The sequence below is a fragment of the Belonocnema kinseyi genome, chromosome 2 (genome assembly GCF_010883055.1).
Source record: "Belonocnema kinseyi isolate 2016_QV_RU_SX_M_011 chromosome 2, B_treatae_v1, whole genome shotgun sequence".
Taxonomy (NCBI): domain Eukaryota; kingdom Metazoa; phylum Arthropoda; class Insecta; order Hymenoptera; family Cynipidae; genus Belonocnema; species Belonocnema kinseyi.
This window is the reverse complement of record NC_046658.1, coordinates 136,517,684-136,533,826: the sequence shown is the minus strand read 5'-3', so window position 1 is coordinate 136,533,826 and position 16,143 is coordinate 136,517,684.

Here is a 16,143-nt window from a genome sequence, read left to right as displayed (position 1 = left end):
TTGTACCGACTGTACTATACGGTAGCGAGACATGGACTTATCAAGAAAAAGATAAGAGTAAAATTAACGCAATTGACATGAGATTGATGCGCATAATATGCGAGAAAAGCCTGATGGACAAAGTAAGTAACGAGATAATTCTAAAAGAATGTGGTGCAGAAGAGATGCTAGTAGACACGTGGGAAAGAAATCGGTTAAGATGGTTCGGACATGTTGAGAGAATGCGAAATGAACGACTAACGAAACAAGTGTATCAAGGTAAAGTAAATGATAGCGTGCCCAGAGGTAGACCGCGGAAAGAATAGTTAAAATATGTAAATGAGATCCCAGTTAGAAGAAACATCAGAAGTACACAGAAACACGAGAGCCTGCATAAAAAAATGCATGGACATAAAAGAAGCTAGAGAAGTATGCCAGGACAGGAAAGTATAGCGGCAAATAGTTAAAAAAATAGTGTCACTAGAGTAAATGACGCCTGAAAGAAAAGACCTTGGCCACTAATGGACCCAAGTGGGAAACAAGACAGAACGACTTCGTGAGGTTCTTCGCTTTGGGTGATTGCTAGAGAGATTGATCAGCAACCTGGGTAGGAGCAGTGTTGCGGAACGAACGTGTTGTTTACTTAAATAGCACGAGAATTCTTGATCAATCTGAAAAATCTCTATCCCTTCCACACACTACTCCTTTCCGCTACCGAGTGAGTCACGCCTACACTGAAAGGGAAATGGCTTAATGGTGTAATAATAATAATAATATTAATTTACATCACGTATCGCGTGCTTTGCATTTTATTATTTTCCGAACTTTCAACTTTTCTACACTATGTTCAATACTTTCAGATTTACGTCTGCACCTCGGACTGGTGATGGATTCATATATTGCAAAAAAATGCAAAAATTTATCATTATCTTGTTTCAAAATTTTTTTGAAAGTTATAAGCACGCAATGTTAGCACGATAACTTTCAAAATGATAGACAGATTGTAATAGCCTTTGGTTATAGTTTTTAGGGTCCTGAAATAAAGGAACAGTTTGTTGACTAGCAATTTTGGACAAAAATTAAAAAAGTGGGAGCATTTTGAAAATTTTTGAGACCACGTTTTTTTCAATTTTAATACAGTCTGTACGGTTATGTGTAGTAGTTAAAAAGACGAACATTTTCTTTTGATAATTTTTTCGGACAACAAAAAATTACCAGAATTATAGCACCTACAAAATCCAAATTAAAAAAATCGAAAATCCGAATTTTGAGCCAAATGACACAAGATATGAAAGCAAGTCATGAGAAGAAAAATGTTTATTTTTGAAAGCCCTATATGATCATCGTAACAACGTTTTAAATTTTCTCAAAAAATCGAAAATTTAAATTTTGACATCACAAAAAATATTAAAAACTAAAAAATAACATTTTGTGAGCAAATTATAAAAGACACGACAAAAACGATTTAACAAAAATTCTTAAATCAAGAAAGATCCACAAATCTGTTATTTGTCACTTTTGATAGGACGCGTAATTTTCATCTTATTTGTAAAAATTTACATTGGAAATAAAAATATTAAATTGGTTGAAAAACGACAGAATGTACGAACAAAAATTAAGAGACAAACGTTCTTTAACTAAAAAGAAACTACAAATTTTTTATTATTAAGTTTTATATCAGACGAGTAAATTTTCTTTTAATCGTAAAAGATAAGCATAAATATTAAATTTTTGGAAAAATGACTCAAGATGCGAAACAACAAAAAGATTAAATTTGTTAAACAAAAAATTTCTAAAAATTTGATACAAATTATTGTTATAAAAATTTATTGAAAATAAGAAAATTAGTTTTTTGAAGTTTAACAGTTCTGGTTCGAAATAAAACCAAAGTCATTATTTAGACACCTGATTAATTTCACTTTGTACTATTCACTTTTCAAATATTATATTTTTTGCTCATCATGTACTCACATCAATTTTGTGATTTTCAATATTATTTTAATCAAAATCTTTAAAAATTAAGGAAATCACGGTACATGACTGTTTTAGTCAAGATGTAGGTTACAAATTTATTGTAAAGTCATTAACGACATTGATAGTATAATCAATAAATCTCCAGTGATTTGTTAACTCGGTTTTAGGTGACAATAAAAATTACTTTTAACCAAACAGGTAAGTTTTTAATCAAGAACAATATTTTTAACAACGAAGAAGTTCAATTCTAAACTTAAAAATATAGATTTAAAAAAATTTTCAAGCAAAAGATGAATTTGAATCAAAATTTTGAATTTTTTCTACAAAAAAATGAATTTGTGACAAATTAGTTGTAATTCTAACAAAAGAAGGTTTAATTTTTACCAAAAGAAAGATAAATTTGCTATAAAAAAAATATTTTCAATAAAAATGATAAATCTTTACCCAAAAAACTGAATTTTAAACTAAATAGTTGAATTTCGAACCACAAAGATGAATTTCAAATAAAGAAGATTTTTTTCCTATCTAAAAGAGAAATTTGTAACAAAATAAATAAATTTTCAGTCACAGAAAGGAACTTCTACCGCAAATGATTAATCGTTCACCGAACAAAATGAATTTTCAAAAAAGAACATTCATTTTCTACAAAAAAGATTAACTTTTGTCAAAATACATTCATTTTCAATAAAATGGTTAACTTTGTATCTAAAAAAGATAACTTTCAGAAGAAAAATTAATTAACCTTGGACAAAAGACGTTAAATTTTTAATTAAATAATTGAACTTTTAACTATGAATGATCACTTTCTAACAGAATGTCAAATAATTAAATAAACATTTAAAAAAATTACTTTTCAATCAAACAAAGAGCGAGTTTCCAACAAAATATTGTAACCAAGAAGATTCATGTTCTTAAAAAAAAAGTAAATTTAACAAAATACAAGAATGATAAAAAAGATATATTTCCGGTTCCAATCGTGTACTAAATACGTATTTTCGCGGAAGTTCCTTGAAAATTTTTAATTGAAAAAAATATTGTTTAACTCAAAAAACTAAATTTTAACAAAATAGTAAAATTTTCCTAACAAGATTAATTTTCTTCTGAAAAAGATATATTTCAATGAAATACCTGAATTTTCAACTAACAAAACTAACTTTTAAACACCAAATTAATTAGTTTTTTTTCTTAATTTTTCTATTTTCATATATTTCATAAAGTTTTGACATGTTTATATATTATGTTATCTTCTTCCTCGTTGTATTCTTCAAAATTGTGAATTTATTTTAAATTTTTGTTTAAAAATCGCGTGCTTTTCATTACTTCTGGTTCCGGCTTAATCGTAACCAATTAAAACAGTGAGACGTCTTGGTAGAACTCTATCTAGAGGATGTTTAATTTTGGAAAATTTCGATTTCCTTTATTTCAATGCTCAAGAGATTTTATAACAACCCTTAAAATAAATGTCAACACTTCCTGTAACGATTTTTTTCCAACATTCATGTTAAATTAATAGACAAACGTCTTTTCAGACTAGATTGAGCTATGAATTGCAAAGTTTGTTAATTAAATTTTTTCTAAAGAAATATCTTCTTCTTCTTCACTCCGCTGGGAATTGAACCACAGAACTTCCGATTTCCGGTTGGGTGCTTTTCTCTTAAGCTACTAGAGAGATCGAAAGAAGAATCTTTTTCCAGAAAACCACGCTTTAATTTAGCAGGTGTTTGAAGTTAAATTTTTCGAGGTATCTGTATTATTATCAAAGAAAAACAGAAATTTTTAACGTCTTTTCAGGCTAGATATAGCTATGAATTAGTCATTTTTAAAAATTAATCTTTTCAGAAAATTGTTATTCTTTTTCGCTCTGATGGAGATCCAGAGAAGATTATTTTACACAAAAGATTTAATTCAAAAAATTTTTTATTCATAGCTCAATCTAGTCTGAAACGACGTTAAAAATTTCTGTTGTTCTCTGATAATAATACCAATTTCTTAAAAACTTAGACTGTAACACTTAGCAAAATAATGCGTGTATTTCTCAAAAAGGATTCTTCTGTCGATCAATGCAGTAGCTTCAGGATAAAAAAAAACGAGACCGATAATCGGAAATTCTTTTGTACCGTTTCCTGCGGAGCGAAAGAGAAGGTTTTTTTTCAAAAAAACATTAATTAAAAAAATCTTTGAGATATGCTAAATCAATCATTAACATAAATTCAAACACTTGTCGCTTTAGAATGTGTTTTGCATTCATATTTTGAATAGATTTTCGGGAATGTAAGGGTTTGTTTTGACATCCCTTAAAGATTCGAGCAATGACACCGACATTTCCAAGAAAGCAAAAATTCAGAAGATTTCTTGAGTATAACACTGTGATCGAAAATCAATTAAAAATTAACCTGGGTAAAGTAAAATATCGGGAAAAGTGTTTGAAATTATTTTAGTGGAAAATTATAAGAGGAAAAATGCTTGAAAATATTTGGAGGGTAGTTTTAGCATACCTCAGAAATTCATATAAGGTAATCTACAATACCTAATAACCAAAACGACGGGTTATTTTTATCTTCTCATCATAATGAAAAGGTATTGGTTACAAAGATTGTCCCATTTTTTGTCCCATTTTTTATAAAAATGATTGTTGAAGTATCTAAAGAATATAAATAATTAACAGAATATCAAATCTGATTGTTATAAACAAATCATTTCAACAAAATATTAACATCGTACAAATTTAACCTTCAAAGTATATTTGTGGGGCGAAGACTTCTCGATGAATATTATTTCTTTATTTCATAAATAAATGCATAGTTTGGCCACTTATATATACTAACTGGGAAATAAAAAAGGTGAATCCTTTACAGAAAATGCAATGTTTGATGTTTACACCAAGAATTATTTTGGCTTAACCACAAAACAGTTAAATTTACGAAAAAAAGAATAATAATTTAAAACCAAAAAGTTGAGTTTTCGAAGAAAGGCTTGAATTTTCAACGATGAATTTTCTTTAAAATAGCAATATTTAAATATTTAACGAAGTGGTTGAACTTTTCACGAGATAGTTCAATTTTCACACAAAAAAGATGATTTTTAAACTGAAACGATGAATCCTTTAAATGTTAGATCTTACCAAATAATACGAATTTTAAAAAGTTGTTGAAATCATAGCCAAAACGGAATTATTTTCAAACAAATATTTGAATTATTTACCAGAATGGATGACAGCTCTGCCCAAATAGTCAAGTTTTCTAACAAAAAAGGTGTATTTTCAAACAAAATTCTTAAACCTTTAACCAAAAATGCTATAATATGTAAGGGATGAAATTCTTGGTTTTAAAGTTTTTTTTTTAATCGAAGTTGATAATTCAAAAAACAAATTGATAGAAATTTTTCAATATTTCATCGGAAAATTTAAGGAATAAATAATATTTCTGACCGAAGTGTTTAAAATTAAAGATTCAAAATTTAAAAATTCGAAAACTCATGAATTTTAAATTTCCGTTCTCTATCCTAAAGTTTTCTTATAGTAAAAAAACAACCTAGAACCCAGAAGATCAATAATATTCTAGAAAAAAATTTTTTCTTAATATATTTTAAACACTTTTTTGGTGGTAAAAGTCATACAAAATTACAAGGATGCACCCACAGTTTACCAAAGGCATACGCTAAAAACATAAATTTTCAGAAAAATCGTAGAGTTAAACTCTAAAAGATAAATTTAGTACCAAAAATGAAAAAAGATTTTTTTAGTTCAAGTCATTAATTTTCCCCCAAGGAAAAGAGAAGTTTCAGCAAAACAGTTAAATTTTCAAGCAAAGTGATTAATTTTCAATTAAAAATGATTGCTTATTGAAAAGTGTAGTAATAGATATTTCTTTCACCATAAAATATTTAAATTTGTAATTAAAAACTGTTGCATCAAACCAAATACTATAAAGAATTTTCAACAATTATTTGAATTCCCAAAAAGACAGGTCTAATTTTAAATGGAAAAGTGACGTTTTTAACACAAGAGTTGAGGTTTCGACTAAGAAATATTTTTCTGTCGATAAGGAAATATCCAAAATGTTACGTTTTTACGAAGAAAAGGACACATTTAAAAAAAATTTAATTTAAAACCCAAACTCTTTTTCTACTGAAATAATTAAATGTTCAACTAAAGTGATTAATCTTCAATTGAAAATTATTGCTTTTTGAAAAAAACAGTTGCATTAAAACAAATATAGAAAATTTTCAACAATTATTTGAATTCCCGAAAAGACAAGACTAATTTTAAATCGGAAAGAGACGTTTTTAACACAAGAGTTTAGTTTTCGCTAAGAAATATTTTTCTGTCGATGCAGAAATATCCAAAATGTTAAGTTTTCACGAAGAAGAGGACACATTTAAAAAAAAATTTAATTTAAAACCCAAAAATAATCTTTTTTTACTAAAGTAATTAAATTTTCAACCCCAAAAACATAGTTTATCAACAAAATAAGTGAATTTTTAAATAAAAAAAGATGAATTTTCTAGCAAAATAGAAAAAACTTTTTTGACAATATAGGTAAATTTTTAACGGAGTAGTTAAATTTTTAATCGAAAACATTAATTATTCTTTAAGAAGATTAATGTTCTAACACAAGACACCAAAAAATAAGAACACTTTTCCTAAAATAGTCCTAAAAAACTGGTTATGTCCAGAGTTTTGCGGAGCCTCAGTGTATGAAGCCGGCAAGGTCTTTTCACCCATTGAGGAAAAAAAGCTCCTATTTCTGGTCTGTGCCTTTGGCCTGACCATTGAAAGGTGTTTTTACTCTGCCGACAATGTGGTATCTTAAATGAATAATGTTTGAAACTTTTTAACAAAAATAAAATAAGTTGAAAAAGATAATCTCCACAGCCATTTTGGCAGAACAAAGGGAAACTAAAGTACCTTAAATCTTTGATCTATTCTACCTGCCCGATCAGTTGATCTCTGAATATTTTAAAAATAATGTTTGAAGACGGTATGAGTTGATTTCCAATTTCCTTTCTGTAATATCCCGCCTATGTGAAAACCATACTTGAGACGAAATGATGCCATTGCTAAAACTTTGAAGGTCCAAATGATTCCAATAGAGGTTGCAAATGTTCCAAGGAGGGCATGATGATCAACGCTTACAGTCCGCCCTCCTGAATACTTTCTCCCATTTTAGGAAAGTGTAAATATATACTTCTTAAGCTAGATTGAGAGTTTGAGGCACACTTGGTTTTAGACATAGAGGAGGGAATATCTGAGCCAATTTATATTCCCAGATCGGACAAAAAGCATTCAACGAATGCTAAAGTCTGGCCCGTGGTTAGAGATTCATTGATTGGGACTGCTGCTGAGCGAGCAGTCGCTCTTTAATCTATTTTTCGGACTCCCTACATCCCGAAAATTCGATCCGTCATCTCTTTCGACAAACCCGAAACGGGTCGTGAATTTCCTCTTGACAATGAGTGGGCCGCACAATTGTACATTCCCGGAACGATGTGAGCTTCTATTTGGAGATAAGCATTACATCAGCAGAAACAACTTCCACACCAATTGTAATTAAGCTCCCTAGCCATTGTTGGAAGCGTCCGATACCAAGTAAATAATGGGCATGGTTGGAAATATTCGGGAATTTACTTATGAATTTTCTATCCACTACTTCATATCAGACGTCACTTGATGAAAGAGAAACAAGTTCTAATTTAGGGAATCTTTCGGGAGCAAATGTGTCGCTTGCTGCATGTCTTCCTAGAGAAACTGCAAAGGAAGCAAATTCTAAGGTTCCTAAGAGAGACTTTGCTTGTTGCCAGCTCCATTTTCGCTGACTCATTATTTTTGTTAGGGTTTGCTTTATTCATTCTTCTTGTTCTCGGATAGAAATTTCAGTTCTATACAAGGATTTCACATGCAGCTCAGATATTCTAACTGTCGCTTTGGTATTAGAATTGATTTTGGAAAATTTATTTTCCTTTCCAAGAATCTGAGAAAATTTACTGCTTCCTTTAGATGTAAATCAAGAGGTGCTTGTCTTGGTTTACGAAAAGTGAGTAGTCTAAGTAGATCAAAATTCTCATCCCTCTTTTTTTAGTTGACCTGCTAATCAATACGAAGTATTAAAATAATTTCATGATTTCAAGAAATGCGAAAGCATGCGAATTTTTTGCGGTATCAACAACTTTTCCTACAAATTCATAAATCTTGTTTGCCTTTTTATAGAAATATCATCATGTATGCAGCCAGAATCAAGGGACTCTCTGGACGGTTACTGGTCAAGTACTGAAAATATAAATCGTCAAGGTAAATCTAGTAAAAATAAAAATTGATAACACAAGCGTTAATTATTGAGCAGCCTATAAATGTCTTTCCTTAAACTTTTCGAATAATTAATAGAGTCCAACGTACTTATAAGGAATAAAGTGCACTAATAGAATTGCACTTTTATCTCATACTAAATATTTTTTTAACATTTCGAATTCATAAACCTTCGTTCACTTTTCACAGCAATAACGACTAAAAGAAGGAAATATCTTGAAAAATTTGGGAAGAGCAGTAAAAATGCGAATACCCGAGGTAACTCTACTTAAAATAAAAATTAATAACAGAAGTGTTAATTAGTAACTAGTTTAGAATTTTTTTCTCTAAAATTTTTAGCAATTGTAAATTTTAGCATTTCAAATTCATGAGAACAATTTGCTTTTTACAGAAGTATCATCAGCTACCATGCCCAAAAAAGAAAAATATCTGCAAAATTCTGGTACGAGTAGTCAAAAAAGGAATCGAAAAGGTAATAATTGCACAGATGCATGTTTATAATAGAAGTGTTAGTTTGAAAACAGTTTTCTACTATTCATAAATTCGAACTTCAAAGATACAATAAGTTTGCGAATTAAATGCTCGAAAGATACCGTCTTCCTCAAGAGGTTTGGCCTTTCAATCTATCGACTTTGAACAAGGTATTTGAGACTGACATTTTTTCATTGTCGATTGTACTCTGCTTGTCTGGGCTAAGAGCATGCTTATGCAGAAGAACTCATAGATCAAGTATTTTGTTCGGAGATTACAGATTCCATTTCCTCAAGGCGGACGCAGACTTCTGAACCTTCAGTGCCTTTATGACCGGACTGTTCTCGGTACAGATTGCATCGTTGCAAATGTGACAGTCTCTTCTGAAAATGCTCAGAAAACGAGAGATCATTGGCAAAGCTGCATTTCTTTATAAATCCGTAGAGCAGGCGGTTGAGACACTTATCTGAGAGTAGACATCAGAAGTGAGGAAAGTGCATTACTTCATCTATTGTAGAAGCTGTCTCACTGTAAAGAATGAAGAGGTTGAAAAATCCTGCTGAAAGACCCGCGACAAGAAAATGCAGGGAAATTTTCACAGGGCGCGGGTGGGGGATGAAAGATCATTGTACCAAGGCTTGCTACTGAACAATCCCAAACCTTCGCGTAAAAAACCGTGCCGAAGAGTGCATTGCAACCGGTTACCCACTAATTCAGGGCTCTACTGGGTCAGTTGCCACTTTTTTGTAGCTGCTCCTATGGAGTTGAGCAATATAAATTCCGGAATAGTGTCCAAGTAAGTGGATCGCCTATTCTACCGCAGCCATAACAAGTTAGTGACAGAGAAATCCACCCAGAATGCTACTACATGCTTAAACGCATCAACATCCGGGTTTCTGTCAGGTCCAAAGATTCGGCTGAACTGTTAAACAAACCCAACGGCTGATGATAGGACCAAAAGACGCATCCTTTAACAGAATGTCAATTGTCATGGTCCGAAAGTTCGCGCATGAACTGCTGACAATCAAGTAGCATATTCTACAGAAATGTAGAAAAAAATGTCCTTCGTCATTTCTCAGATCATCAGGGATGTCTGGCAAGTCTCAGTCAAGATTTTTTTTCTCAATGTAATCGATCTCCCAGGTACCCGTCAGATCTTTTCCGGTAGTAGCCCCTCAGCTTCAAAATATTTCTTTGAGTTTGGAAATAGTGAGTTTTGGCAAAGTTACTACCATTTTGGAGGGTTTTCAATCGTTCAATTTAGTTCACAGCTTGACTATCAAAATCTACCTAGTAGAACACTTAAACACTCAGGGCTTTACTAAAACAATAAGCATGAACGCTTTCACAATTTATAGGAGGCAGGTACTCAACATTGCCAAACAAAAGGCGTCAGGTGCTCCGTTATCCTACTTCGGAAATTAATACAATCATGGATAACAGAATGGATTTTTTTTAGTTTTGCGTGCAAGTAAAAGCAAATTAAAATTAAAATTTTTGCCTTTAATTTGAACTAGGAATCTTTAGTGAGATCTGTTCTAAGTTAAACATTATTATACTACATCTTTTTTAAGGCGATCTTCAAGGTTCATTTAACTTCACCATGACCGGTCAGATAAAAAATATCCATTTTTGAATAATAACTCACATATCCCACATGTGAGCGCCTATGTTACAATATCTTCTTACAGATGGAAGTGCTCTTCGATTTCTCATATCCGACTTAGTTAGCATTTTTCAAAGTCACCAGTGATTTTTCGTACCACTGAAGAAAGATTTTTTAATATTTAACTTACTATTATATGCAAAATTCAAAAATATCAAATTTTTTTCTTTCCAACTTAGGTGGAGCTAAATTTAAGAATTTGAAGAAGAACACAATGTCGTTAAATATGCTAGATGACTCCATTTTCTACGGAACAATGCAACCATATCCACCTGACTATTTACCCGGCTGGATGTACAGTAAAGAAATAGACGCTCGCTCCTTTTTCGCTTTAATAATTACACAAAACCGCCGTTTCGGGGGAATTCTTCTACCTCTAGAAGGACTACCATTGAATCATGACCCTGCTCCTGATGGTCCATATTATGCTAGAGTGCGAATAAATGACAACGAATATTTTGCAGCATCAGGCTTCAAACCCTATGTTCATCCTTCCTCGCGTCAAGCCCCACCCAACGACTGCATTTATATAAAAAATACAAGTGGCGAAATCGAAAGTGCATCTTTGAGAGCCAAAAATCCGCCTCATGTGAATACTGCTTAAGCAACATTTATGTTTATCATCTACAACATGTTTATCATCTACTGTAAATTATTTATAGTTATTCGTATATATTATTAAACTAATCCCTTATCAATATTCTTTATTAATCCTGTAGTAGGCATTAGGGCTTTTGGATCTGTTAAAATAAATTAAATTAATATTAAAGTTGTTTTTAAAAGTAGATGTTTATTTTTCGAGGGATCATACAAATTTTATTATTATTACGTAAAAAACTCTAACAGGAATCATTTACTTTTTATGGCAGCCGCACAAAATAAGCGTGTTCTATTGCTTGGTGATTGACCGTCACATCAAAGTTTTTCAGCAACTTAAGCGGTCTGAGTACTTTTTTGTATATAATATTGGACCTCGTAGTGCAACAGTAGTGGTAGGGCATGTATAAACAGCAGCAAAACAAAACTGCTGTCATGGAAAAATTTGGTGAAGTACATTGACATGCGCTTGGTTGCGCCGATGCGAAAAGAAAGATCACCTGTAATACGAAATCAGCAGAACACGCCTCACATTTTCCGTGTCTTATGAGTTTAAATATTATATTTTACGCGATTACATACAAGTATAATTAAAAATTAAAAATTAAACTATTTTCATTTGTCAAAAATCTTGTTGATCGTTATAAAACAAGTTATGATATTTTTCACGCGCAAAATCCAGTCTAGAAATATCCTCCGATCTGTAAATTATCTTCACATGTGGGATAACTATAAGATTCGCCATACGACATGCTGCCGACCTTGAGTCTTCTACTACTTCCGGATAATTTTATATTCATTTGCGTAAATTCTATCCTGCGGATGAACCTCAAATGTGCAAATGTGCAGTAAATTAGAGATATCCCAGACGTCGTTTTGAACGACGCAACAAAAACAACTCTTAATTCCGTCATTAAACTGTAATCTCTGATAACTGTTTGATGAGGCATATAATATCCGTTATCAGCTAAACTTTTCGCTCGTTCCAGGAGCCTTAATTCTTCGTAAACTTGTGTGAATTCATGAAACTATTCCTTTAGTTTTTGGTTCCGCTCCAGCCTTGTTTCAAGTGTGATTAATCTTCTTCGAACCTCACCATACACCCACCCGATTTTTTTCCTTTGACAGGTCTCTCGAAACTTTCTTTCGCAAGCCATTTTTTCCTTAAAACGATGAACTAAATAGAATCGTAAGTACTGCAATTTTCAAATTGTCGGAATAATTACATCTTCGAAAATAATTTCATAGATTTAATTACAATGGGTTTTCAAGGAGATCAATATTAGAAGATTTCTCTCATAAAATATGATCCATTTTCGGTAAAAACAACCCAAGCATAACCTTAAATTTGTAAAACTTGTAAGCTTCCTTCTATACTGCATGATTTTTCTTTCACGATAAAAAATTCCGTGAGAAAAGGCAAAAATAACCTTAATTTCTCAAAAAAAAAACCGAAGACAGAAGATGCATGTCTGAATACGGCTCTGTGGCACGCCCAGGTATGTATAAGTCTCTCCTGAATGCATTTGTACTTGCTCTTTGTTTTCAGCGTAGATCTGAAGATCGCCCATGTAAAATACAGAAGTGAACTTGTACTTCCGATCTGCAGGTTTGCTGCAGAAGTACCCGTCAGAATGGCGAAGTTCTAGAAATAGTGGCAATAATTTAAGGTGAAAAAGGAGTGGACTCATGGTGTCGCCCTGAAAGACACCTCTCTGAAAAGTGACCTTGTCAGTTGTCATATGATTTTTTCCAAATGTGATAGTAAATCTGGTTTTAAAAGCGGCATCAATCTCTCTATGCACCTCGCCATTTGTGGATGAACCTTCAAGCTTTCCAAAAGACAGATGACAAGTCTATGGGAGGTTGAATCGATAGCTTTCCGATAATTAATCCAGGCTATTGATAGGTCACGCTGGTAGGATGCTGCATCTTTTTGCACAGATATCTATAGATGAGCAGGTTCTCCCGACATCCTGCAACGGCTTTCTTTCAGCCTCGTTGTTCAGACATTTCTTGCCACACAGGTTCAATTGCACGAACAATCCTATCATTTAGGAGAACTGTGAATATCTTATACAGAGTGTTCAGATAAGTGATGGCCCCGCAATTCTTCAGATCAGCTGAGTTGCTTATTTTCGTCAGGAGTATTGTGCGCCCTTCTACCAACCACGTCGGAATTGGTTTTTTCTACTCTAAATATGTAGTGAAAATACAGGCCAAATGCTGATGGGTTGAAGTAAACTTCTTCCATCAGAAGTTCTTGATACCAACCTGGTCCCAGAGCGGAATAGTTCTTCGTCCCTCTTAATACTTCTTTCACCTTATCGGTAGTGATGGGTGGTCATAACTCATAAAGTGTTATGAGGGCAACGCACAGATCCTTAACGCTATTTATGTTCTCTGAGTCTTCGTCCAGGCTATGCTCTCCGCTCTAGACTTCCCTTAGCGATAGATAGTATCTCTATTCTCTAAACAATATGCTGCCTGATGGTCAGCAGCTTTGACTTGTTAAGTGTATGATAACGGGTCCGGAGTTCGCGCGCAAGCTTTCAAACATGGCGTTAAAATTCCTGCCAGATGTGATGTAGCCAATCACACACTGGGGTACGTTCAAGACGACCACACGTGTGCACACGTGTGCACTCAAAGCCGTTCAGCGACGTTAGGGGAACAGTCGGTTCACTCGGATGAATCGTTTAAGACTCACTAGAGGAAAGAGTGGAATCACATGTGTAGTAACTTTTTCACCCGCTGAAATTAGGTAGGTGAAGATGTTTAATGGCGGATTTCAGCGGGAAGTAGAAGTATGAGTGAAACGCAGTCAAGCGGGTGCCGGCTTTCCTGTAAGGTGTAAGGAGTCTCTGTTTTTTAGATAATGTCTGAGTTTGATAAATCCAAGCATTGTTAGATACTTGATCTTCGCGGGGGAAAAATGTTATCACCAACGGATTTAACGTAGCACTGAATAGGGAATGTAAGTAGGAAAGAAGTTATTAAATTATAATTTTAGGTTAGGATCGACTATTATCATTTTTCAACCAAATTAAACCAAATTAAATTATCTGGCTCCAAGTAACTTAAATTGAATATAATACAGGTCTGCTTCACTCTTTACAGCAGTATAAACTAAATTTAAACATATTTCACTTCTTTTGTATCATGCACATATATTTCGTTGATTAGATTAACTTGTTTCTTTTTTATTGCATGGCAATAAAAATGAGGGAAATAAGGAAAGTCAGTTAATTTAACCCTCCGCAAGAACATTTTTTTTTAAATAATTTAATCGGCAGTAAACTTGAATTATAAAAAATAGTGGAACATAAGTTCAAAATGACAATCTGACCTCATTCAATTGCAAATAATAAATTAATTATTATCCAATATAGTTATTTATTTAGACAATTTTTTGCAAAATTTTACACAAGATCACTTTTTAACGTAGCTAATTCGCTTGATGAGATCGAGGTAGAGAGGTCCGTGGTTGGAAACGCTGGAAAAACTAATAAATGTGATCAGTATCAAGGTAAGTTTGATATTTTTTTGCGAAAGTTATTTTTAGTGAACCAGAAGGTGGCGGCCTTTTTTGCTTTCTACAGGGGGGCTGCGGCACAGACTTATAATATTAAATGGTGCTATGAGTACATTGTGTGATAAAATTATACTATGTAAAAACTGAAAATAAATAGAAAATAAACAGTTAATAGTTTATAATCAATTATGATTACAGGTATAAAATTCATAATGCCAAAGATTTCACAAATATTACATAATGATATCACAGAGAATTTTAATTGATTAAAAATATTTGACAAAGATGGCTAAAATTTTTCAAATATTTCGGATAATTTTGAAAGATTTTGCAGAGACTTCCATTATTTTACAAAGATTTTAGATAGATTTCAAAGATTCAACAAAAATTTTAATAATTGGATCATGATTTCACAAAGATTTCTAAAAGATTTAAAAGAAGTCACAGAGACTTCAATCGTTTCTTAAAGCTTTTAATAATTTCACAAATATTACCGAATATTTAAAAAATATTGAAAATATGTTTAAAGTTCTTCACAAAGACTTTCATGATTTCCTAAAGATTTCGAATAAATTTTAAAGACTTTACTAAAGCTTCAATAATTTCCAAAATATTTCGGATAAATTTAAAAGACTTGACAAAGACTTTCATTGTTTCTTAAAGACTTTAAACAATGTTTTCCTAAAGATTCCATAGATCGCGGATTTATCCAAAAAGTCGTCACGAAGACTTCCATGATTTTAAAAAGATTTCTTAAATTTTCTCATAATTTCACAAATATTCCCGAGTATTTCAAAAATATCTACAATGTTTCGCAAAAATTTTGAAAGATTTTACAAAGATTTCAATTATTTTTCAAATATCTAAAGATGTCGAATATTTTGCAAAGATTTTATGCAAATTTCTAAGATTACATTAAGATTTCAAAGATTTCGGATAAATGAGAAAGGCTTCCATCATTTTTCTAAAGATTCCTCAAATTTTTTGACAATTTCACAAATCGAGAAAGAATTTAAAGACTTCTAGTTCCGACAATCCGATGAATTTAATCATTCAATCACAGAGGGAGAAAATCAATACTTATCCCCTTCCTGGTCCATTTATAGAGAAGGGTATTGACTCCTGTGCCTCTTTAAGGCTCCGCCGCCTGTAGAGTGAACGAAAAATTCTATAGTTATGATTTTTGAGCTTCCTAATTTTCCCCGTAAGAGGTTCCACCATGAATTATTAGTATTTAAATAATAGCATTATTATTCTTAACTATATTTTATTTTTGTTAAAGACAAGGACGTGAATAAAAACATTCCCGATATTATTCCATCAAATTTTGGCGAAGCTTCTTCTAAAGTTAACTGCAAATTCACAAGACTTAACGAATATTTAAGGTTCAAGTAGTATATTAAGAAATTTACCCACTTACTTTTTCGGTAGGTGTAGTAAAGAAGTGGCCTTATGAGAATGTTACGGAATTCAAGGAATTAATGAAATTCAAAGGAATTCATGGAATTGACGCTATTCATTATTATTACTATTATTACACCATTAAGCCATTTCCCTTTCGGGGTAGGCGTGACTCACTCGGCAGGGGAAAGGAGTAGTGTGTGGATGGGATAGAGATTT